At 44.5% G+C, this 26,562-nt stretch overlaps 1 protein-coding gene and 1 pseudogene across 2 annotated transcripts in view; one reads left to right on the forward strand and one right to left on the reverse strand.

Moving 5' to 3' along the window:
* The window catches only part of CLVS1 (clavesin 1), a 415,580-nt gene that overhangs the window by 136,744 nt on the left and 252,274 nt on the right, over window positions 1-26,562 (forward strand). The gene's annotated exons all lie outside the window — the stretch shown is intronic.
* On the reverse strand, window positions 1,479-26,562 carry LOC115854903 (PC4 and SFRS1-interacting protein-like; annotated as a pseudogene).

Raw genomic sequence — 26,562 nt, forward strand, 5'->3', positions numbered from 1 at the left:
CTGGTGCAGCAGGATCACTCACCTTTGCACTGTTGCATGGTGGAGAAATGAACTTCTTTTTTTTTTTTAATTTTTATTTATTTAGTTTTGGCTGCATTGGGTCTTCGTTGCTGTGCACAGGCTTTCTCTAGTTGCGGTGAGCTGGGGCTACGCTTCGTTGCGGTATGCAGGCTTCTCATTGTGGTGGCTTCTCTTGCTGCAGAGCACAGGCTCCAGGCACCCGGGCTTCAGTAGTTGTGGCACGTGGGCTCAGAAGTTGTGGCTCGTGGGCTCTAGAGCGCAGGCTCCGTAGTTGTGGCGCACGGGCTTAGTTGCTCCTCGGCATGTGGGATCTTCCCAGACCAGGGATCAAACCCATGTCCCCTGCATTGACAGGCGGATTCTTAAGCACTGCACCACCAGGGAAGTCCCGAGAAATGAACTTCTATCTGCTTTTTTAAAATATTTATTTATTTTTAAAACACTCTATTTTAAAATTTTGGTTACAGTTTCATTTTTGTTTCCTTAACAAGTCTACTGTTTAATCTCTCAGGATTAAAAAACAATTATTAATCTTCTAAAGAACTGAACAACAAAGGAATGTCAAGGGGAAGGGCACAACTGCCCCATTCTCTGGGGGTATAGTAGCTACTCCAGTTTAACACCTAGCTTCAAAACAAAATGAATTTTTACATTTTCTAAATGAAATAATGTACAACCACCATCTTCATCTGAGCTTATTATAACTTTCAAACACAAAGCTTCATTTTAAGCTTGGTAAAAAACTTTTAACAGGAATGATGGCTGACCTTAGTATGTAGTGTGTATCTTACAGGAAATGTTTTTTAACAGTCACAACACAGTAATAATGCCATTAACGAAGTCCTCAATTTAGAATCTGGAACATTCTTCCATCAAGGCGGGGAGGGGGAAATTCAGTCCAATGAGTCTGTCTCAAGATCTTCCTCTCTTGTTTGCTCCACTTGTATTCTCTTTTCAGTAACTGGATTAATGCTTTGAGCCCCAAATGCGCTATATTTTTTATTACTGTAGATTACATGTTGTTTGCTGCTCAGTTTCCATTTGTTCCGCTTGCTTGCATTTTCTATCTGCTGCTTCTTTCTCATGTTGGCCTTTCAGCATATTCCTTCTATGTGCAGTCGGAAAGTTTCTTCCACCTTTTCTCTTCTTTTCACCTTCTTGATCATCTCCTTTCTCTTCAGAATCAGAGGTTGATGTAAGCCCTGTTTTAGCTAAATTTTTCCTTTTTTTTTTTTTTTTTTTTTTTGCTGTACGCGGGCTTCTCACTGCTGTGGCCTCTCCCGCCGCAGAGCACAGGCTCCGGACGCGCAGGCTCAGCGGCCATGGCTCACGGGCCCAGCCGCTCCGCGGCATGTGGGATCTTCCCGGACTGGGGCACGAACCCGTGTCCCCTGCATCGGCAGGTGGACTCTCAACCACTGCACCACCAGGGAAGCCCAATTTTTCCTTTTTTTTTTTTTCTTCCAATTTTTCCTTTTTGATTCAACTTCTTTTTCCCCCTTTTTTTTTATCTGGCTCTTTTCTTGGTTATCTTCTTCCTTCTGGCCCTCCTCATCCTTTTTAAGCTGCTTTTTAGGTTGTTTTTCCTCTTGCCCCTTTTTCTTACTTTGTCTTCTTCAGGTACCATCACTCTCCGAAGGACAGGGCTGTTTTACCATTTTGGGTCTGCCTCTTGGTTTTGGAATCTTGACTTCTGTAGCGGCAGGTCATCCTCTTTCAGGACTCACTTTTAGATTAACAGATGCTGTTGCTGTAGTCACTACGCCTGCCTCCTCGGTTTCTACTTGTTTTTCTTCCTTTCTCTTTCTCCCTCTTCTGGCAGCTTTTGGAGTGGTTATGTGAACTGCTTTAGTCACATCCTCGTTGCTGGCTTTTTCTTCATGGTCAGTATCTTCCTTTGAAACACTAGTTTCTTTTTCTTCAACTTCAACATCAGATGACGCATTTGATTGTTTAGTTGATGCCTGTTGACTTGAAAATTTCACTTGCGGATTGTTATCTATCTCCCATAAACCTTCATTAAAGCCTTTTCGCTTATTTGGTTTGCCGTACTTTTCCTTATTTTCTGAGTAAGGAAATATGTCCTTTGGGCCTAAAAGAGCAGTCTCATGAGTTCCAAAAAAGAAAATGGGGAGTTTGTTTGTGGGTGGTTTTGCAGCTCCATCAGGAACTTCATCTACCTGCCGGGGCCGTGGGCGCTGGGGCTGCGGTGGCGGGCCAGCCGCCTCTGCCCACGTCCACGCGAGCCACCTGTGCCACCAGCTGCCGCAGAGGCGTCTCAACGGCTCCGAATAGCAACCACCGCCGACACTGCCGCCGCCGTCACTGCGCCGCTCCCTATCTGCTTTTAAACCACTGGAATTTGGGGTTTCTTTATTAGCCCTTAGCAGCTTAGCTCTTACCCTAACTAATACACCAAGAGAGTCTCCCTTCCTTCCTGCCTTCCCCCCTCCCTCCCTCCCTTCCTTCCTTCCATCCTTCCTAGCTTCTTTGAGCACATTCCAACAGAAGTTTAGGTTGGCTGGTCTGAGAATGAATTCATTTTCTTAGATAAGAGAATAAAAATTTCTTGAGCAACCCGTAAGGTGCCGTGCTATGTATCTGGCCTAAAAAGAGGAATAAAACCCAATTCTTATACTTGGGAATACTTGAGAAACTGATGGTCCAATGAAAGTCTTTTGACTTGGTTTTGTCTCTAGCCAGTCTGGAATTATAGAGCTGTTCAGCGGTTTAGGGACAAGATTTTGCTGAGCTTCGAAGAAGCCAGAAAAATGCAGAAATTTGGTGGCAAATTGGTGTTTTTCTCTTGATATTCTGCAGAAAATCACATTAAGAAGAAACTGAACTTTGCCCCCTCTGCCTGACAAATGAGAAGAAGGTATTCCTGTCTCAGTACCTGCAGCCCTGTATTTGATCCAAGTCTCCCCAGAGTAACTGAAATCATGTCGTTGCCATTTATTTGGGTTCTTGCGATGGGCCATACACTCTTGATGTAATTCAACCACTTACTTCTCTCAAGAACGTAACTGATGTTTACAGATGAGGAAATACATTCAGAGAGGATAACTAACTTCTCTGTCACCATGGAGACAGTGGGGGATGGAGGCAAGTTTGAAACCCGTCCTGGTACCCAGAAGCCAGGGCCCCTCCTGAAAGCTCTGTCGCCTTCCATGGGAGCAGCTCTGCACTTAGATTATTCAGAGTCCTGCTTCGGGCTTTTGCTTTTCACGGGAGAAATAACCTCACAGACTCTGGGTCTGCTCCCGCTGCCTCCTCGGCCCCAGGCTGGAGACGAGCCTCTATTACTCAGAAGAACTTATGAAACTCCGTAGTTCTTTACATTCAAGCATCAGCACGTCTGACTTTTGTTTTCAATCCAGAACCTGCCCTGTTTTCACAGAACAAAAATCCAGATTCATTCTGAAAATGAAATGACGGTTGGTCCTTGGAAAACAACCCAGATCCCAGGTCCCCACTTTAGCACAATCCCGTCAAGGTTTTCTGGTTGGGTGATTCCAGGCCCTATCACACTGATAAGGGCTTTCAGACATACCAAAGCAGGGGAAAATGAAAGAGACCCTTTCTTTTTCTTGTTGTTCCAGATCAGATAACACTGCCTGATTAGTTCCTCCACCGTGAATTCACACCGCATGTACCCACACGCCAGCCCTCTGCGAAAAGGCCATCTGCTATATTGCTTCCTGCACAATAATTCGCATTTTGCCTCATGCTTTCCCTTCTCCACCTCTGTTTCCGGCTCCTCCCCCTGAAGTAGCAAAGTGCCCGCAAAGAAAATGTGTCAACAGGTGAAATTTATAGGAGTTTCTTGGCCCACACAGAAATGTGAACCACAGGTATCCCCAAAGGAGAGATTTTCTTACCCAGACACTTACCCTCTTGAATATGCCCTGATTCTATTCACATGTGGGTTCTCTAGAGACACCAGTTATCTCTTGGATGGAATCAGAGTGTGGAGCTCCCGTTTGGGAAGAGTGGCTTTGATGAAGGCCAGTTGGGATTATTTAGTTGCGGTTACAGAAAAGCCCAACCCAAACTGGCTTAGTCCAAAAGGGAATTTATTGACTCAAAAGCTGAAAGGGGATGCTACCTACAGACAGGACTCAATTCAGGGCTCAGGCTCACCATTGGCACCTGCCAGCTTTTAAACCTTTGTTCTGCCTTCCACTGCGTTGACTTTAGCCTTGGGTTTTGTGGGTACCAGAAAGGTCCCTGCTAACCCACTCATTCTCTTACGTCTTAGGTCAAAGGTTATGAGTGAGAGTCTCTTCCCCAGAAGGTGCAGTGAAAATGTCATTGCATTTCGTTGACTAGGTCACATATGATCCACGAAGATCAAAGGATGGGGAAGTGAGATAGCTGATGACTTAGGCCTTGGTCACGAGCTCCACTCCTGGGGTTCCGTGTGGAGTCCGCTTTAATGGGACTGCGTGGAAATCGGGTACAGTCACCTGGAAGACTCCGGCACTGTTCCCTGCAGTGTGTGTTGCCTTAGAAGAAACGGTGCATAGCGTCACATAATGTTTTGTGTCCACCGCATGAGCCAGCTCCATACCTTGAAAATAGCCAGCATCTGCTTACGTAAAATAAGAATTTACGGGCTTCCCTGTTGGCGCAGTGGTTGAGAGTCCGCCTGCCGATGCAGGGGACGCGGGTTCGTGCCCCGGTCCGGGAAGATCCCACATGCCGCGGAGTGGCTGGGCCCGTGAGCCATGGCCACTGAGCCTGCGCATCCGGAGCCTGTGCTCCGCAACGGGAGAGGAACAACAGTGAGAGGCCCGCATACCGCAAAAAAATAAAAAATAAATAAAATAAAATAAGAATTTACACCCAAAGCCAAGCTGATTGGAGAAAAGGTCACTTACTGGTTTAAATTCCAGGAGTCAGGCTAGTTTGCCAAAATTCTGATGCAAGTGGGTCAGTATAGACAACACTCAAAAATTCCTCAACGTCCACATCAGGACTGCCTTATATTCTTTAAAGCATGAAGAGCCTCCACTGGTTCGGTATTGAAGACTGTGGCAATGAGCCTTTCTTATCGGTTTCATTGAGTTTTTGTTTTCTAAGAAGACTCTGATATTTTAGTGTATCTGTGGGGAGGAAGGTGATCTCCGCGTCTTACTCTTCCGCCATCTTCCCCTCGTTCCGACTCTGATATTTTAGTTATAAAGACCTCTGTAGCCTGATCAGCCTGGTTCTGGAGGGAGTGGAAGAGTTTATGGCAGAAACGTGGGAGGTTGTTGGAAGTATGTTGACTATATTATGATACACACAGCAAAAGATGTTCTCCTATAATGCTCTTTCTTCTAGTCATTCAGCTTCCTCATTCGTCTTTCTAAATAAACATCTGGAATTAGGTTATTCATTCTTCTTGTCAACTCTCAGCGTTAAATATTCATCCTTTTAGCCACTGAACAATTGTTATTGGTTATGAACCTCCTTTCTTCAAATACTTCATTGTTGATTGTGCATCGGGCCCTCTCTAAGCACGTCACATGCATTATTTCATTTATGCTTCATAACTACTGTATGACATAGAGACTATTATTATTATTCAAATTGTATGGAAGGTGAAACAGATCTAGAAGAGGTTAAATATCTTGCCCAAGGTCACCCCGTTGGAGCCAAAGATTTTAAAACCATAGTATGCAAATAAAACAAAGATTTTGCCCCTGCTGCCACCAAGGTAGGGTACAGGAAGACAGACCTATAAATAAACAAGTGCATTTAATGTTGTGTTTGCTGTGATAATGAGCTACACAAGGGAAAGTGGGAGAGAGAGAGAGAGAGAAAGCAGTCATTTCTCTGGCCGGGGCTGCAAGATTTGAAATGGGTGTTGGGAAAAGTTCCCTTGAGGAGGCTAAGCTGAGGTGCACCTTTCCAGCTAGAAGGTGGGGGATGAGAAGAGCATCCCAGAGATCAGAACCCATGCAGGCAAAACACAGATGCATGATGGGGGAAACACAAGCTATCTGGCCTGGGTGGAGCCTGGGGTTCAGGAAGGACAGACATAGGAGTTGCCAAGCGGGACCCAGTCCATGAAGGGCCTGGTTGGGATTTGGTCAGGAGAGAATGGGGAACTGTTGAAGGACTTTAAGGAAGAGGTGACAGTTATTCATACCTAGTTTTTTTTTGTTTTTGTTTTCTATTTTCTAAATTCCCAAGCTTAAATCTTTTTTTTTGAGGGGGGATTTTTTATTGTGTAAAATCAACATAACAAAACTTACCATTTTAATTGTATAATTCAGTGGCATTAAGTACATTCACAACATTGTACAACCATCTCCACTATCCATTTCTAGAAAATTTTCATTATCCCAGAGGGAAACTCTGTACCCATTGAACAATCATTCCCCCATTTTCCCGACGACCTGCTGGATCAATGGAAGTTGCGCTGAAAAACAAGAAGAAATAAACATATAGGTCCTCGATGTATGTTAGCACAGAGAACACTGCGCTTTGTGCTTTTTTAAAAGGAAAAGCATCAATGACGCTGCATTTTGGGCTGAGAGTTCACGCAGTGTCTGGGGTGAGCCGTTCCTGCCAAATCAGCCAGTCAACGGCGATGTTCCGTTACCACCAAGATGTCCCTCTGCGGTTTCTTATAAAGAAAGGCAGTGGGTGCCCCACGTGGCTGTCACGACTAACACTGCTGGTGAACACCCCATGGCATCAGGTTAGCCAGCAGACACACATTGAGCACCTGCTGTGTGCACGGGGGTCAGGAGTCAGGTGCCGTAAACAGAGAGGAGTAGGCAGCGATCCACAGCTTTCGAAGGAATCGTAATGTAGTCGGGGAGAAGGACGAGGACGCGTCAGCCTGTGACCTCAGGTGGGGCGGAACCACCTGACCTGTGCTGATTTACCTTTTCACTGCACTCGGTAGAGCTCTTTACAGCCCTGAGCACGTTGTCATTTTACATCAGTTTGACCCTCTTCTTGTCGTAACCATCAGACTGTTCACCCCATAATGGCAGATGCTTCATCTATTTTTGTTCAGTATTGTCTCTTCGGAATCTAGCGTCATTCTTGGCACGTAGAATGTGCTCGACAAATGCATATTGAATAAATGGTTGCTATAATTATATATATGTGTGTCTATACATGCATACATACATATATAATACACATATATGTGCATACCTACATACATATACACACATATATTAATGCTACAACACATTGTATATGTATACTTTCACTGAACATATAAATATATATACATTCAAGGTATGGATATATATGTACAAGTCATATTTTTTGACAAAAATAACTATCATTTATTGAGCACTTTAATTTTTATAAACGGAAACTTTTTTCAGTGTTTTACATTTATCATTTTATTGAATTGTCACAAGAATCCTATGAGGATTAATTAGGTTGTTTACTTTTTCCGAAAGAGGCAAAGGAAGCACAGAGAGGTTAAGAAACTTTCCGAAGGCCACACTGTTTCAGTTAGCATCAAGCCATATGTTTTGAAAGCACAAGCAAAAAATTGCCAATAATCCATTTTTTAAAAAAGCTGCCACTTTGGAATCAATAGCTTCTTCCAGCCTCAGTGCTGTTTAAATATGGCCGAGACCCTGCGGCTGCAAAGCTCCACGAGCTGGGTATGTTAACTGCACGTCTGACACACGCAGCAGTGGGCGCAGAGCTGGGTTTGTGGTCCCCAGTAAGAGGTCACCATGAGGCCTCCAGTGCGCCCAGAGAGACCCACGGTCTCCCTCCGCAGTCTCATTAGTTAGAAGACTATTTATAGACCTCAGCGCTCCTCTCAAGACAGACTCCCTCTCAGTTCCTACGCCCCCTGCTCTCAGCAGACAACTTCACCTCGTGAGTCATTGAGAAAATTGAGGGCATACGCGTGCTTTCTGGTAACTTCCCACCCTCTACCTACAATTTACCTACACCCACGTCCGTCCTCCCAGCCTGCTCTCCAGCCGGCAAAGGTAAGGTGGCTTCCTCCCAGCCGTGTAAGCCTCTCCCAGGGTCCGTGTCCTACCCCCGCCCTTCTGGGTTCATCTCTCATCCCTTCCCGTCCCAGGAGGCTCTCCAATCTTTAGGTCCATTTCCACGGTGATGCCCCCTCTGCCTGTGAAGAGGCTGCGCTCTCACCGCCTTCCTGGATTCCTGCAGCGGCCTCCTAACCTGCCCTGCATTTCCATTTTGCCTCTTCTGCAGCGCGGTCACATGGAATCTTTTAAAATGCAGGGTCACAGGCAATTCCCAGCGCACTAGCTCCAACTCATCTGCGCCTCACTATTTCCAGGAATCGTATCAGGATATGAGTAACTAAGGGTGATATTAAAGCCTCTCTACTTTTCCCTTCCTTCCCTCCCTCCCTTTGAAAGTAAGTCATTTGCATACATGAGTAGTTATTAATAGTAACACAGCTCTCCGGCTGCACCTTACAGCGGACTTCTTGACTCAGTCACCAGGCTTTGGCTCAAGCGCCTCTCACGCACCTCCACGTCATCCCCGCCGCTCCCTGGCTCTGCTCCCAGCACCCCTAGAACAGCAGGGTCACTGGGACCTCCTCGCTGCCACTGATCTTTGTTCAGTCTTTACATCCGGCTTTTGACAGCGTCCACCCTGCTTGTTTTCAGACTTCCCTGCACGCTCCCCGTTTCCCTCACAGCGCTGGCGTGGTTCCTTTTTCCTCCGTGGATGCCTCTTGCTCGGCCTGACCCTTGAGGGCCGTGTCCGTGGGGTTCTGAGCAGAGCCTCCCTGTCCTAGCTCTCTGAGTTTTCTGTAGGTGGCTTTACCCCCTGGCATATTTTGTGTGCATTCCTTATGCATGTTACCCTTATCATTTTAGTTTCATTCGCTAGGTCTTTGAGAGCTTTAGCTGATCATTGTTGAGGTTTGCTTACTAGGATGTAGGTATTGATCCAAGAAGAATTATAACTTGATTCTTCTAAAATCCTTCTTTTTTTTTTTTTTTTTTTTTTTGCAGTACGTGGGCCTCTCACTGTTGTGGCCTCTCCCGTTCTACAGTGTCAGTGTTTGTGTTTAACTTCATGGAAAAACCATCATGCCAATATTATGTCCTCTTTCAGCCTGTTGAAAGAGAGCCCCTATGAGGACATGTACACCCGTCAGGGGAGTTGTCCAGGTGTCCAGGTGTTGGGCTCACTCAGGTGCCAGTAATGACACTGGCTTCTCTCCAGTCTCCAAAACTCCAAAGCCCAGAGTGAAAGATGCCCCCCACCCGCTGTTCCACTGACTGCACACCCCCAATCACCCCCTACTTCCCTGCCTTGTTCTTTGGTTTCCTCAGTTTTGCCCACTGCCCTCAACGCCCAGCTGGAGATATTTCCATTAAGATTCTATCCTTTAAGGACTGCCTCCCTCCTTCATGAATTTCTTCTTTGGTAATCTTACCCACTCCCATGACTGCAACTCTCAACTGTGGGGATGAATTCCAGACCTATGTCCCTAATGGAAAATACTAAATATAAAGTATTTCTTTGATAGTTTCTCAAGTGCCTCTACTATTTCTTTTGGTTTAAGATGTTTTAATGATTATGTTTTAATTTGCCAAGGTTACATATTTTAATGACCCACGTTGACTGAATATTTGGTATGGTAGGTGCTCTTATAAACATACATATAAAATAAACTGTACTTAATGTAGTCAGGTTATCTAATTCACTTAAAAAAGGAGAAAAACCCAGAAAGACACATCCAAAATTGTGGCAAGTTACATTAGCAAAAACTTGATTTAGAGTATTAAAGTTTAGAATGGAGATTTAAACACAGCTAATGGGACCATGGTCCATCCATTGCTTCCCATATATAGCACCAAAGGGGTTTTGAATATGGTGCCCCTGCAATAAATAAAATCACATTTCTCAGCTCACATCTTAGCATAAAATAAAATAATACCATGCACTATAAGTATATGTTTGCTAATAAACATTTTATCTTCCAAAGAGAACTGTTAAGCTATCGTCTTTAGGTCAAATCTCTGAAACCTCTAGGAAAATCAAGCTTAGTGAAAAGGAATAATAAACTACAAAGTGAAATGATAAGGTTTTCCTTTATGGAAGTCTATATATTTTTGGTATTTGGCTATCATTTTTAACTGATAATATTATATTAATAATATGTTTTATTGATAATATTATATTGATAATATAATATTTGATAATATATTAATAATATTATATTTTGGTATTTGGCTATCTTTTTTATTGATAATTTTATATTGGTTTTTAGCATTTCCTCTGAGTTGCATTCCTTTCATCTGATTTTTATATTTATTATATTTGTGGTGGTAGTGGAGGTGGGGTGGATAATAATAGTTGCCTTGTAGGTTTGTTTGTAAAAACAAATATGCATTTAAAGTGCCTGGCACTTAGTAGGCATTTACCAAGTGTTAAATGAATAAATACTGGGTGTTCAGACAAAGGAACTATTATTCCCAGCTTGGCTCAACAAAGAGAGTTCCTATCGGGCTGTTTGATCTACGAGAATCAGGGGCGGGGCGGGGGGGGCAACTTTTGAAACAGAAAATCACATCCTCCCTTTAAAAATGCTCTTCTATGTCTTTTTCCCTCTTGTTCAAGTGGGCATACGTGGTTTCTATGATCACGCTGTAGTCCTTACTTACACCTCTTCCAAAGTAAGCACTTAATCAATGGCCCAGCTCGTGGGGAAGGATTCTCAAGTACTTAAGGAATGGGAGGCACCACCAGCTGCTCAAGCAGCAGGGCATGGATTGATGGATTGATGCCAGACGGCGGCAGGTGGCTGTTTTCACATAGCAGCCCCAGGCAAATGAAAGAGGTGTGTGCAGATCATTCTCCCCGGAGGGTGTTCCTTTCTCTACAGCTGAAAGGGCAATGAATTGATCCAAAACAGGACCAACAGTTTGAAAGAATTATGACAGATCAGTCAAGCACCCCTAAGTTTATCTGGATCGAGATGCATAAGCACCCTCCAGTGTTGGCAAGGTGTGACCCCTGTAGAGGCTGAAAGAGGGGGAGCTGAGCGAACAGGACCATCACGTTCCTTAGATGCAGGAAATAGATCCAAATTAAAATGAAAGAACGTTTGCATGGGTCACATCTTTCTAACCTTAAACTATGATTGAAACTCCTCTAAGTGTGATGCAAACAAAAGTATCTCCCAAGTTATAAACACCTAATTTATGATGGCCCATAAATATCAGTGATTGGTTGGGTACTAGTTTCCCTCAAATATCCTTGCTCCCCTCTTCACACATGCTCTTCTCAGAAAACACCCGGGGTGTCCTGGGCCACTGACTAACCATTGCCGCCTTGATTACAAATGGAGTATGGCGGACTCAGTGGCTTGGACAGCAATGCTTCCTTCCCCTCCCTCTTTTTACAGCTCAGTCAATTCAAGCTTGGTTAAACCTGATCTCATATCCTATTTAACTTCCTGCTTTCCCTAAATCTTCCAATTCCTGCCAAATTAGATAAGAAAAAAGTTTAATATTAGATTTTCTACCAAGAGTTTGAGGCTATGGAATTAAACAAGGAATAGTACCGTGTCTGGCCCTAACTGAGTTTAATATCTATCGTAGAAAATCATTTCTCTCTATGGACATCTATCTATCTATATACTCAACATGAAATGAAACAAAGTGGGGTAATGCTGATCTGACTCAAAAGAAAGTTATCATAAGGAAAAGTCAGTTTTACACATTTCTTTCATTTATTTGTTCTCTCTCTCTTCCTCCACCTCTCTCTCTCTCTCTTTTTTTTTTTTTTTTTGCGCCATTTTACAGCAACTGGTCTGTTGATACGCTTTGCCTTATTTATATGACTCTGTTCTATTTTCTAGTTACACACTGGGATGGAAAATGCGTGCATGCTGGGTGGCGGCCTCTTTGTCTCCCATTTGCCTTTTCCCCTTCCCTGTGAAATGAGATATCCACAAGAAAGGGCTAAAATCACAGCACGTGTTAGCGAATGCACAGAGTGGCCTGTAATCTCGCTCTCCTTCTGTGCTTCCATTTCCTGACTATGGAACATATCAGCGAGCGTTTTTTTCTGCAGCGCTGGCAGGATCAAAAGTCAGGCAGAGACGGCCCAGGTTCCATTTCTATTACGAAATAATTGTCGTATCTGCATGATAATACACACATATATGCCTGCGGAATTATCTGCCTGCTAAGCATCCATTCACGCCCCGGAGAAGATGATGAACGTGCCGGATGCGTCCCGGTCGCGGTGAGCGCACGAGACGGGCGGAGCAGGGCAGCTCGCCAGCTGTTTGGGTGGCTCTGTCAGCAGAATGCGTCATCTCAGCGACTCCTGCCGTACCAGCCCTGATACCAGGTCTAACCGTCCCGCTGGAAGAAGGCCAGAGGCCCTGCACTAAGATTTAGGCCCATTTTTCATCTTCTGGCAACAGTGCATTCCCTCTCTTACACCCTCATCCAGCCAGGCCATTACTATGTCTCCCCAGGAGTGCTACTGCTGTTCTGCGGCTAGGGCTCCTGTTTTATACTTTACATTTGGTCCTTGAAATATTTACCAAAACGTGTTACTGGCCTCGGGCCAGGTCTTAGCCTAGAAACCAGATAATCTACTTTCCCCAGAATGAATAGCATTCAGCTATTCCTGAGCTCCCGAAAGCCAGCAGGCCCTCCAAAATTAAACACTCGCAAAGCTTTTTGCCAGCAAACCGGGGTTTGAAATCGGCGCGGGAAGGGGAGGGGAATGAGAGGAAACGCTCCGCTCTGGGGCGAGCAGTGTGCACGTCCTCGCTCCCGTGCAGCAGCGGGCAGAGCACCGGCGGCCTCAGTGGACCCCAGACCACGCCGGAGCCACGTGACGAGGCCCGGGGTGGCGGGTGGCGGGTGGCTAGGAGTCTGCGCGGCTGGCGTTGCCAGGCAGTGGCCAGCGCAGACACTGGGCCCCTCCTTCAGCAGCCTTTGTGTCCTTGCGCTAGACTGAGCTGCCTTAGACTCGGGATCAGACCGCCCTCGCTGTCCTATTGTCTTAACAAGCAGTGCTGGGCTCGGGTCGGGGGAGCCGAGGGGAGTGCTGATCTGAAGTTTTCCATAGAACCCCCATCCGGGCTTTCCCGGGATGGATCCCAGACAGCATCGTGCCCAGTCTACCCGATGGGGCTGCCTGTCTAAGGGGCGCACCAGGCAGCTGATAAAAGAAGCTGCGTGCTGCAGGAAGGAGGGAGGTGTATTTGTTTTGCATTCTGCAGTGTGGCTTATGTTAACTGTCTGGGGGACCAAGGCACACACACCACAGTTGCTCCCTTGTGCTGTGTCATGAGGCCCAAGTGATGAATTTTTTTCGCTAACCTGGCCTGATTTGGATTAGGACACCTGGGTGTGTGTTTGTGTGTTTATCTGCCGCCTCTGGCAGTCGGCTCAGGGCAGGGGACCAGGCCATGGTGAGAGGCAGTGTCTTGGTCAGAGAGTGGAAGTTTCTAGTTTCAGCTTATATCTGTTTTTATGGCCATTTTGATTTGTGTTACTGGCTGGGCTTTCTACGAGCCTGAAATGCATGCAACCCGTCAGTGAAACCTCAGAAAGATTGAATCTAATTCATTCTGAAACTGGTTGCATTTTTCACTCTAACAATAAATCTAACAAATTCAAGGACACTTTTTGAATTCAAGAATTTTCCTTCCTTCTTTTTTGATGTTGGTCGACAAAACCCCCCATGGTAGAGACCTCAGGCATTTTTATGTATATTGGGCCATTCCTTCTATCTTAGTTTGCTAACCCTATTGGGCTAGTTCCCCCAAATGTTTCCTAAAGAACTGGATATCATTAGGTCAAAAGAGTTGTCTACAGGTACACCTCGCTTTATTGCACTTTGCAGCTACTGCCTTTTTACAAGTTGAATGTTTGTGGCAGCCTTGAGTAGGACAAGTCTATAGGTGCCCGTTTTCCAAGGGTGTTTGCTTACTACGTGTCTGTGTCACATTTTGATAATTCGCAAAATATTTCAAACCTTTTCATTATGTTTGTGATGGTGATCAGTGATCTTGGATGTTATTACTACAGATCTCTGAAGGCTCAGGTAATGGTTAGCGTTTTTTAGCAATAAAGTATTTTTAAACTAAAGTACGTCCATTATCTTTTTTAGACATAATGTTATTGCACTTAGTAGACCATAGGGTAATGTAAACGTAACTTTTATATGCACTGGAAACCAACAGATTCATGAGACTCACTTTCTTGCCATATTTGCTTTATTGTGGTGGTCTGGAACTGAACCTGCAATATCTCTGAGATAGGCCTGTAAATGCATTTTTCTCATTACATTCCAATTTTTCCAAAACCAATACCTTATTATATGATAAACATTAAATGTTGAGATGAACAGCTGCAAATGCAAATTAGCCCAGTTAGGGGATATTTACGTTTAGAATTGTATGAAAACAACATCTGTGAAGGCTGAGGAAAAAGTAGGTAAGAATAATTGACCTAAGATCAAAAACATGCCAAAGACTAAAGCATTATTTCTCTGAAAGAAGTTATTTGGAAAAACTCAAAACATCTGGTTTATATTAGAAAATATAAGCATAGAAAGAGTAGCGGTCTTTGAGACATCAACTTTTATATTTCTGGAATTTTATAATCGCTCTGTCCCTATTTCTTTAAAAATAAAATGAAACTTGTTTTACTGTTTATGTTTGTTTCAGCTGGGGAGGGGCAGTGGCGTGAGGCTGGCAGGGGGTGGTCATGCCACAGATGATATTAAAGGAGACCCATATGATTGCTTTCTTTACTTTTCATATCTCAATTCCCTGGCTGTTCAATTTAGTTCCTGAGGTGCTGACAGCTGGTAATACGCTAAACTGCAATCCACCTTCCCCAAGTTATTGATATTTCCTAACTGAGGTTTAATGGTGTGACTTGGCTTAGGTGAAAACGTGCCAAGGTCTTGGGTCTCCTGTGTTTCATCCAGGTTTGTTATAGTTCCAGAAACATACCGCCAGGGGCTAGAAACCACGTTGCTGCCTGGTCCTTGCAAGGCAAATGGATATCAATTACCTATGACTTTCAGAATACCTCTACACAGACCAACAAAGGGACCCAGCAGTGATTCTTTCTTTTGGGCTGTTTATTTGTCCCGTTGACAAAAGCTGGTGAGTCTAAGAGATTGAAAATATCCAATTCTGCAAAATGAATAGTGCTTACGTTATAGAAGATAGTTCTAATTTATTTTAGCAAAAAGCCATTAGGAAAAGAAAAAAAAAGTCAGTGTATCTGGTACCAGATAGTAGTGATGGTTGCACGACAATGTGAATATACTAAGTGTCACTAATTGTGAATTTCATGTTATGTGTATTTTACCAAAATAAAAATAGAGTCAGTAGAAAAAGTTTATCTTACTCTAGTGACTGAGAGTGTTAATGTTGACTATCACTGTAGCTATGTGATTTCCAGTGGGGTGGCGGGAACAGCAAGGGTGTAATATTCCAGACCTGGGGCTGTTTATTGCTGGCACTACATTTTATCAATGGCAAGTGGTAGATGATTTGAATATTCTTCTTAGTCTAGTAGTTTCTTAGCAATAAGGATTTAACAGTTGTGGTGATCACCGTCTCTAAGAAAAACAGCATAAGGTCTATAGTTTATAGTCATTTGTCATTTTGGGGAGATAAAAAAACCCAACAATGCAAATTGCCAGGCTCATTGGCTGCCAGTATCCCTCCTGGTTACCTGCTCCCAACACACATACAGTAACGTTCATGAAGTGATTCAAAACTTTGTTCCTTTGAATGAAATGATCATTAAGTAAGAGAAAAAGTTAAGTAAAGATAGAAAATGTAGTTAATCCGTGGGGAGTTGGTCAACACGTAGCTATGGACAGAGACGCAATGAAGGAGGAATTAAGAGGTGGATGAACATTTCTGAGTTCTACCATTTGGGATTCCTCTGGTTCCCAGTCCTTCTTCCCCTTGTGACTATCAGGGATATCGTATCATCTATTTTATCCAATACATCAGAACCATAACGAATGAGCTGAAAACCACGGATTGCCTTCCTAAAATAACATGGTTTCATTTAAAGATATGTTTGTTGAGCGTGTACTGTCTGCAAAGCATTGTGTTAGATATTATGGGGGAATATGGAGATGAGTATGGCATGGACTCTGTCCTCAGAAAACTAGAAATATCATAGAAAAGACAGGCGCCCGAAGGACAATCACACTCTAATAAAAGCGAGTGTTAAATGCTGAAAGTGAAAGTGGCCTGGAGATTCACAAAGGAGAGAGAAAGTGCGGCAAGAGCTAGCTATTTGTTGTGAAGTTGTGGTGTGTGTGTTTGGTCCTTTTATAAAGGAGGTGGTTTGGGAAGAATGGGTAAGAATTTAGCAAACTGAGAAAGCATTTTAGGTGGCAGAATTGAAATAAGGCCAAGGCACAGAATAGGAAATGCCCAGGTGTTGGGAAAATGCTATAATTTTAGTTTGGCTGGAAGTAGGTTGTCTGTAGGAGATCAGTAAGAGTTAAGATTAGAAATGTAGATTGGTCCTAAATGTCAGGACGAGGCATGTTGTATTTAATCCAGAAAGCACTGGGAAGACACTGACAGTTCCTGAGGAGGCAGTGAAATGATCCAAGTCATGCTTCACTGATAGTGGGGACTGAGCTGGGATGGTTTGGGAAGAGACCTGCAGGGTGGAAGCTGGTAGAATGCCCTGTGAAGAAGAGAGAACAGAAGGAGTGGGGACCCGGGCCAGGCCGGTGGCAACAGGGAAAGAAAGAGAAGAGGCAGAATCTACATTTGGTTTGGCAGCAAATCGGGTACAGGTGGATTGAAGAGAGTTCTGGAAAGATGGCAACCTGAGTGTGTCCAGGCTTCGTCTCCTGAGCCAAGGCTTGCAGAAGCCAGCAGGCATGCCAGGCTGGAGGGTGTGAGGACGGCCCCATCTCTGGCGAATTCCGAGGTTGATGGAGGATTTCTCCTCTGTGTGCTTGACAAGAGCCTGGAATTAGTGGGAAGAGCCTACGTGAGGCAAATAGAGTAAATTGTATCTTGGTCTGCAGAGATGAGAGTGTCTTGTTGTTGGTATAAACAAAAGGGAGGACTTCCAGCTTTCAGGCTGGCTTGTAAAAAGTTTGGAAGTCATTACTCCCATCTTCACAGCAAGAGAAAGACTTCAGAAACTGAAAAGCAACAACTCTTAACTAGATTCATCAGAGACCGAGGTCACAGGGCAAACCACTGCCCCCCAAATTAGAGATACAGATAGGCAGATACAGAGAATCACAGTTTATTGGAGTAGAGGTACCAGAGCAGAAACCTCCATGGGAATCAGTACCGGGTTCCTTTCACCCAGTACATCATACCCAGCTTTCAGCAAAAAATTACAAGACATACCAAAAGACACGAAGCAAAGTTTGAGGAGAGAGAAAGCATCAGAACCAGTCTCAGATATGGCAGAGATACTGGAATTATCAGACTGGGAATTTAAAACAACTATGATTAATAGGCTAAGGGCTCTAATTCAAAAAGTGGACAACGTGCAAGAAGAGATGGATAATATAAACTGGGAGATGGAAACTCTAAGAACCAAAAGGAAGGCTAGTGATAAAAAAAAACCTCTGTATGGGGCTTCCCTGGTGGCGCAGTAGTTGGGAGTCCGCCTGCTGATGTGGGGGACACGGGTTCGGGCCCTGGTCTGGGAGGATCCCACATGCCGCAGAGCAACTAGGCCCGTGAGCCACAACTACTGAGCCTGTGCTCTAGAGCCCACGAGCCACAACTACTGAGCCCGCGTGCCACAACTACTGAAGCTTGCACTCTAGAGCCTGTGCTCTGCAACAAGAGAAGCCACCGCAGTGAGAAGCCCGTGCACCGCAACGAAGAGTAGCCCCTGCTCACCGCAACTAGAGAAAGCCCACGCACAGCAACAAAGACCCAACGCAGCCAAAAATAAATAAATAAATAAATGACGTTGGGAGAATTTTTTAGTTTTATCTTGAGTCTGGTTTATACTCTAAAACTATGCAATATGTTGAAATTATTCATCTGCATAATAAAATGAACCCTCGTGAACCCACCATTTGACCCAAGAAATAGAACATGCCTCAAATCCTGAAGTTCCCTGTAGACCCCTGCTGCCCCACCCCCAGTCCATCCTTCACTCTGCTACCAGTTGATCAATACCCTGATATTTGGTTTATTTTCATGACTTTCTTTTCCTTACAATTGTTTCATATGTGAGTATTCTATAATGTGTTGCTTGATTTGAACTTTACTAAATGGTATCGAACTATATGTATGTATTTTTCTATGACTTACTTATTTCACCTGCTGCTAAGCTACTAAGCTTCATCCACACTGAAGCACGTAGCTATAATTTCTTCACGTTCGCTGCTGTACGGTAGTCCATGGTGTGAATACATAACAACGTATTTATCGATTCTCCTGTCGAGAGATGCGTGGCTTATTGGCATTTTTGCCATTATATACTACACTGTCTTAAACACGTTTAAAGGGGCCCATTTGCAAGCGTTCACTTAGGATATATACGTAGGAGTGGGATTGCTGGGCTGTATGGTATCACTTTTTAATTTTTACCAAACTGTTTTCCAAAGTAGTTGATTGCCACTTTTTCAGTGTCCACCTTGCCAGCAGTGGGGGCCTAACTCAGGAAAGAAAGTCCTTGATGCCATTCATTTCAAAAGAAATTGTTAAAAATTTTCCAGGAAGCAGATTCCACAGCTTCGTAAACCTTCCTGATGCTCCTTTGGGGTCCTATGAGGAAGGTGTCCCTAATACCTCCTGCTGTAATCTGAGCACCTCCTTCCTTTTAAAATTATTCTCTATTTATTAGTCATGAGCATCGTCTGGACAGTCCAGTTTTTACTTTTTAGCACTCATTCTGACTTTTCCTGTAAGGAGATATATCACAGTTGAAAGGTCTTTCAGATAATATCGTGTTCTAGTGTATAACTTGAGACTTAAAGACCTGACGTACCTTAAATCCACATGTAAGAGCGGTGAATGATTGCATTCTGTGTATGTGGTGCTTTATAACGTAGGTAGCCAAACGCATCCTTCAGAAGTCACGTTTTCCTCCCTGTATTAATTATCCTGTCTGAGCAATCTGTGGCAGGCTGAATAATGGCCCATAGGTTTTTGAGAATGTCATTCCAGCAGAAACACTGACACTTGGATGGAAAGGGACAGAAAGAAGATGAAATAAAATAAGGCTGGTGGGCTCCCCAAATTCCACAGGTAGGAGACAGGCTGATAAAAGTACTCAGCTGCAAACATGCAGTACCCTTCAAGAAAAAGGATGAGGGACTTCCCTGGTGGTCTAGTGGGTAAGACTCCGCACTCCCAATGCAGGGGCCCCGGGTTCGATCCCTGGTCGGGGAACTAGATCCCGCCTGCTGCAACTAAGACCCAGCACTGCATACATAAATAAATATAAGGGAGGGAGGGAGGGAGGGAGGGAGGAAAGAAGGAAAAGAATGGCTTCGAGGGTGAAGCTGTGGGCTGAGCCACAGAGACTCATTCCCGGGTCCCAAAATGTAATGGAGTTTACCTCTTTGCATACTGGTTGAGACCCACATTCTCCCTTTCTCCTTTCATTTTCACCCTTTTTGAATGGCATACCTATAACTTATCCTGTGCATGTCCCATCATTGTTTTTTTGGAACATGTAACTCATTTTCTAATTTCACTAGTCCGCAGGAAGAGAGAACTTCTGCTTTAGGATGGATTATATGCAGAGACTCACCTGTACCTGATTTGTATTTCCTAGATGAGATTTGGGAGCTGCTGAGACTTGGATGCGATTTTGGACTTGAAACTGTGATGGGTTAAGACCTTTGGGAACCTTGGGATGGGGTTAATGCAGTTTGCATGTGGGATGCGTGTGAATCTTTGGGGGCCAGAGGGTGGACTGTGAAAGCCTGAGTAATGACCCCCTGAATATGTTCAGGCCCTCATCCCCAAAACCTGTGACTGTTACTCTACCTGGCAAAAGCACCTTTGCAGATGTGATTTGCTTAAGGATCTTGACATGGGAGATTATCCTAGATTATCCAAGTGGGCCTGATAATCACAAACATCCTTATAAGAGCGATGTAGGAGGCGTCAGAGACAGAGGAAAAGGCCACGTGAAGCAGATTGGATTGGATGTGGCCGTTAGCCAAGGAATGTCAGCAGCCTCTGAGACAGGCTAGGACCTGGGACCTGGGACCCTTTGCTGCAGTGCTTGCACCTGGACAAATGTCTCCTCCAGCAGTAGAATACAAAGAAACTATAAGGGACTAAAAATAACCGTGTACGTGCACAGTAGGGGCAAATTATGGGCAACAAGATACAAAAAGAAGAGCCTGGAGCAAAAGCCGGGTACTGCTCACACCTGCTGCACACAACACCACCAAAGGGGTGAGCAAACCACCTAAGCCCCCCTCCGGCTGACCCTGGACTTGCCCCTATATAAGGAACCAGCTTGCCACTGCCTCGGGGAGAGAGCGAGTGAGCAGGGGAATGTGCTGCTTGTTCTCGCTCCCCGCTGCTGCAGCAGGAGCCCCAGTAAAGCCTTGCCTGAATTTCTTGTCTGGCCTCTGATCAATTTCTGTTGATTAAGGAGGTCAAGAACTCTGGTCAGTAACACCTCTAGAAGGTAAAAGAGGGAAGGAACAGATTCTCCTCTGGAGTCTCCGGAAATAACCAGCTTCTGCTGACACCTTGATTTAGACCCCATGAGACTCATTTTACTCTTCTGACCTCCAGAACTGAAAGTAATACATGTGTGTTGTTTTAAGGCATGAAGTTTGTGGGAATTTGTTATGGAGCCGCAGTAGGAAACTAATACACTCTCTGTTGGGGCAGGGTCCTTCAGTGCTCTTGTAAATGCAAGAATGTTAGCAAGAGCAGTTGTATGAAAAGGAGTGAGGGAGGGGACATGTTTCCTAGGAGGACTATTTATTTCATTATAATTGGTGAATTTTCTTTTTCTCAAACAAAACCACATCTTTAAATGCACTACAAAGAAGCAACTAAATTATTAAGTCTTTCATAAAACAAAAGTTCTATAATTTAGCAGCTACTACCTGGGGTACAATACTTCCGCTTTTACTAAATATCTGAACTAATTCCGTTTTTAAAATCCTCTCTCTAGAAGACCTAAGGCCTCTTAGGAAAGAAACTAACAATAACGTATAACATTATTTTTGCCAAAATGAAAGCAAGATCACATTATTGATATTCTTATGAAATCCTAATAGGGGAAAATGCCATGGTTAAAGCTCGCGGGGTGTTTTTGATGGTACTGGTTATTTCGGACAGGTTTGGGCAGATCTGGCAAAACATTGAAGTAAAATGAATGTGCTTTCGATTTTAGGAAGAACATTCTTTAGACTGAGGTCTTTGTTCCCACGTGTACTTGCTTCTTTTGACTGATCAGAGATGCACGCATACAACATTTAATCCATTTACATTTAATGTCTGGACGCAGATTCTTTCACTGGAAAAGATTTGCAGATGGAGAAGTTTGAAGATTCTCTTTAGACAGCTAGCTTATTAGGTGGCATTTTTTCTCTTAGCATTTGAGCTTTTTTGACTAAGTACCAGTTTGCTCTGATGGTACCTATATCAGTCACAGACCAGTCAGGAAACCGGATGTGTGGGTTACGCATGTGATGAAAGATCTGAGATCTAGTCAAGGGCAGTGGGGAGACCCACTGGTCTGCAAGAGTAGGCGGCTACCCCTGCCTTAGTTCCAGAGGCCAAGGGGCAGGCGTGGTGGATAGTTTCTGCTGCTGCTCCTGTAACAAATTCCCCGACGCTAAATGGCTATGATGACACAGATTTATTGCCTTGCAGTTCTGTAATTCAGAGGTCCACAGTGGGTCTCCGTGGGCTAAAATCAAGGTGTCACCAGGGCCTTCCTGGAGGCTCTGGAGGAGAACCTGTTTCCTGGAGGCTGCCCACATTCCTTGGATACTGAGTCCCACCCTCCATCTTCAAAGCCAGCAATGGCAGGTTGGTCCTTCTCCCATCACCTCACTCAAACATCACTTTTCTGCCGCCTCTTCCACATTTAAGGACCCTTGTGATTACACTGGGTCCACCTAGACAATCCAGGATAATTTCCCTATTTGAGATCAGCTGACTGACAACCTTAATTCCTCTTGGCCTTCTGCTGTAACATAGTCACAATTGGGGGAAATTGGGACATGAACATCTTTGGAAGCCATTATTTTGCTTTCCCCAAGGGGTATTACTGGGGCTGGCAGCCAGGGCGATACGGTGGGAGCTGGACCACCGCACGAACTATGATCGTGGATGGAGAGGCGTGGGCAAGACACATCCCTCACAGTGTGAGGCGGGGAGAAAGAAATCCCTTGTCTCCTCCCTGCAAAATGGGAAGTTTTCCCCAAGTAAGCATCTTGTACTGGACGTCCAACTTCTCGTTTTTCCTTTCCTTTTCTTTTTTTTTTTTTTTAATGTGGAATCTCAGAAACCTTTTTATTAGGAGCAAGAGAGTATATCGTTCTTCTGTTTATACTTTACTGTGTATGTGACAACTATACACAACTTTCTGCAGCGCACCAGTGTGATGGAAAAAAGGCTAATCCTATTGAAGTCGCCATACTGACCCCATACAAATCCTTTCCTTAAGTCGGGTGAGGGTCTGAGTTGTTTGTGTGGGAAAAATCATGTGATTAGAGCCAGTGTCCGTTGGCGTTTTTCATAACAATGGATAGTGCGATGATTTGTAATCCAGCCTCTATTCCTGTAGAATTCTTCCTGGGCACAGGCCGAGCGAGGTGAGTTTGGGTGAGTTAGCTTATTCAAGTTGCCCCAAATACTGGAAAAAAATAGCTCGTTATAATGTGCTCACTAATTTCAAAACAAGTCTTTTTTATGTCACTCTGCAGAAATCTACAGCAAATGGGATTCAAAGGATTACTGCATGAAGGAAACGTCAATGCTAAATCTATGGACAGTCTCTTTAGTACCGCGTGTCGCAAATTAAAAGCACGCACCAGGGAGAAGGTGAAGGAAGAAATAGTGAGGCACCTGGCCTATCCCTGTTTCCCTTTCTTTCTGGAACACGCTTGCTTGGTTGCTCTTTTCTTGGGGCCCTTTCCCCTCCAGCAAGAAATCACCGCGTTTATCTGCCATGGTTTGGTTTTCTCGGGCTACCTTAGCAATGCTGTTTCAGCAGCTGGCTGCTATGCCAGCATCAGGTGTCACAGCCACTGGGGTGACTGGGTGAATGGCCGTGCGTTTTCCCTGGAGAAGGAGGGACAGACAGGCCAGCTTTTGTCTCTGCCAGGAGAGCTCTGCTTGTGAAACTCCATCCCAGTCGGTGTGCCTGGGAGCATGGGGTGCCGGCCATTTGGCCATCGCTTCTTCTCTGCTTGGCCACCCACTCTGTGCACGGCCAGACACTTCTTTGAGGGAAGGAAAATGCATCTTTCTTTTCTTGTTTTCCTTCTGAACCCATGTTTGGTTTGAATTCTAGAGTCAGAACTTTTTTAAAAATAAATTTATTTATTTATTTATTTTTGGCTGCGTTTGGGTCTTCGTTGCTGCGCGTGGGCTTTTCTCTAGTTGCGGTGAGCAGGGCTCCTCTTCGTTGTGGTGCGCGGGCTTCTCATCGTGGTAGCTTCTCTTGTTGCAGAGCACGGGCTCTAGGCGCTTGGGCTTCAGTAGTTGTGGCGCGTGGGCTCAGTAGTTGTGGCTCGCGGGCTCTAGAGTGCAGGCTCAGTAGTTGTGGCGCATGGGCTTAGTTGCTCCACGGCATTTGGGAGCTTCCCGGACCAGGGCTCGAACCCGTGTCCCCTGCATTGTCAGGCAGATTCTTAACCACTGTGTCACCAGGGAAGCCGAGAATTCAGAATTTTAAATAGATCCTCCTCTGCTGGAATTTCCTGTGGGTCCAGCAATCTTCTGCTCTGAGATATCTGTGTCAGAAGTGGGAGAGGGGAGTGAATTAGGGTGGACCTTAATCCAACATGACTGGTGTCTTTATAAGAAGAGGAGATTAGACACAGACACAGAGGGAGGACCATGTGAGGACGCAGGGTGAGGGCGGCCAACTGCAAGCAAAAGAGAGAGGCCTCAGAAGAAGACAACCCTGCTGACACCTTGATCTCAGACTTCCCGCCTCCAGAACCATGAGGAAGTAGATTTCTGTCGTTTTAATCCCCCAGCCTGTGGTATTTTGTTATGGCAGCCTTAGCAAAGCAATACAGTAACTTTCCCAAGGCTATACACGGGGCAAACCTGACTACAGAACCCACATTTTCAGTGTAAACCTCATAATTTTTCTATAAGTTCCAAGTAATACATTTAAGCATTAGTTAATATTCTGGAAGGACATGTTTTAAAATACTAGCTATGTCTCTCTGTTCCTATTTATAACGTACTTACCAAATTTTGGAAGTCGTCTCTCCCAAATCTGACTCTGTGCTGCCCTGGTGTCCAGTTATGTCTAAGTGAGCCGTGAAAATTTCAAAACAACACTTACTCAATTTTTCTTTAATTAAAGGGAAAGAAACAACTATGCAAAACAGCTTTTGGTTTTTAGGGGCAGAAGACAGGTTTCAGGAAATCAAACAAACAATAAGGTTTGGAAATTCCCCAAAGAGTGGGGCTTTCTGACTCCAGAGCAGGGGCGGGCGGCCTCTCCAGAAGTGGAACACTTTTTATTTTCCCAAAGGATCGAGAGCCTGGGCATGGGGGAGGGCTGAGGGGTTGGGGGGAGTCTCCCCAGGGGAGGCCTCTGAGGTGTGGGCCTGCGTGGTGTCTTTTTCCCAACAGGAAGCCTGGGATAAAAATGGGATGAGCAGGCGGGGTGTGGACAGCCCTGACCTGGCCACCCCCCTGAGGAGCTAGGTGACCCTACTGGTTGATCCTGATCTACTGGTTGGAAATGTTTGCCCTAGAGGATCTTACACAACAGAGTATTTTGAGTTTTCCAAAAGACTGACCATAATGGCAGTCGGAGACCTGCTCTCCCCATGCTCTCTGGCTTACTCTGGGGCTTTGCAGTAATATATCAACACAGAGACCCCAGGCACAGGGAGCGGAATGTTTGGTGTTTCAAGCAAGGCACATCTGGCTTTTCATTTTTAATACTTCAAGAAGTTTATTCCATTCCATATATATATTTAAAATATGTATAATATTTAAAAATATAACTTTAAAATATAATTGTATACTTTATTTATTTATTTTTATAAAAAGCAACGCTAGCCCACTTCCCTGGTTTCAGCTGTAGACAGTTCACGGCCTTTCTGAATTTTCACTGGGTTAGTGTAGGCTACTTCTTCACTGGTTTCTTTCTGAAATCTACGTGGGAAGGACAAGAGAACAGTAAACAACAGTTTTTGTTGCATTCATGTAGATTTGAGCAGAGGAAAAATAAAGGATTCAATACGTGGTCCAGGTAAAAAAATGTGACAGTGGTGGCTTGAGCTATGACCTTGCATAGAATCAATACGCTGCTTCCCTTTCTGTCAGGCAGAGCGTACTTCTATGCTTCTTTCTTTCTTTCCTTCAGTAAAGGCAGTTACCTAATGATATTAAAATTTTAATTGATTATGCTGGATGTTCTGGAAATTGAAGCAGCCGGACTCAAACTCGCTCAACCCAGTTGCCCTCCAGCTGCCATTGAAGGTAAATGCGACAGCTGTAAACAGATGCTGCCACCTACAGGACAGAGCGGGGACGTGCGCAGCCACAGTCGCCCATCCTCAGCCATTAATCTATATGACTTTTTCTTCTACCCACTTCCCAGTGTCATTCAAGAGATCAGAATCTTTTAAATTTTCTTTTAGAATACAAAGCGAAACCTCATATTCTGTAGAAAAAATTCTTCTTTATAATGAATCTTCAAATTCTGTAACACATTTATAATAAAGAGGATATAAATATTGAAAGAGGAGCCTTGAGAGAAGGATTTGTTCGACACAGTGTCTGAACCGGTAAGGCAGCCATTTCAAATTTTTCTTTATTTTTTCCCCCTCTTATATCAGAAGTGACTCAATAATGCTTTTCACTGTAAAATGTCATTTAAAAAGACTTAAATCATGGTTGGGACTTCCCTGGCGGTCCAGTGGTTAAGACTCTGCGCTTCCACTTCAGGGGGCATGGGTTCAACCCCTGGTGGGGGAACTGATATCCCACATGCTGCGGCCAAATAAATAAATAGACAAATAGATCTCTTAAAAAAAGATTTATTCAAAAATAAATGCAGTAGCCTTTGCTTGAGTTCAGGAAGTGGTCAGTGGCCAGTGGCCAGCTAACTCCATCTCGGGTCAGTGCTATTAGAAAGCATGTCCTTCTATTGGATTAAACTGTGTTCGCCTCTTGAGCCTGGTCCCGTGCTTTGGAACGCCACAGAGAGGGCGGATTTTCTCTCTTCGCACGTATGAAGACGTCATCCCAGCTCCCTGGGCTTATCCTTCAGGCTGAAGACCTGCCTTCAGAGCCTTGATCCCTACGCCCTCCGCCCGCCCCCCGACCACCTGCTCCTCTGGCTGTGCCTGCTCGTCGCTGGTCCTGCCTGGATTGCTGTACTTGAGCAT

This window comes from Globicephala melas, chromosome 17 (assembly GCF_963455315.2).
Source record: "Globicephala melas chromosome 17, mGloMel1.2, whole genome shotgun sequence".
NCBI lineage: Eukaryota > Metazoa > Chordata > Mammalia > Artiodactyla > Delphinidae > Globicephala > Globicephala melas.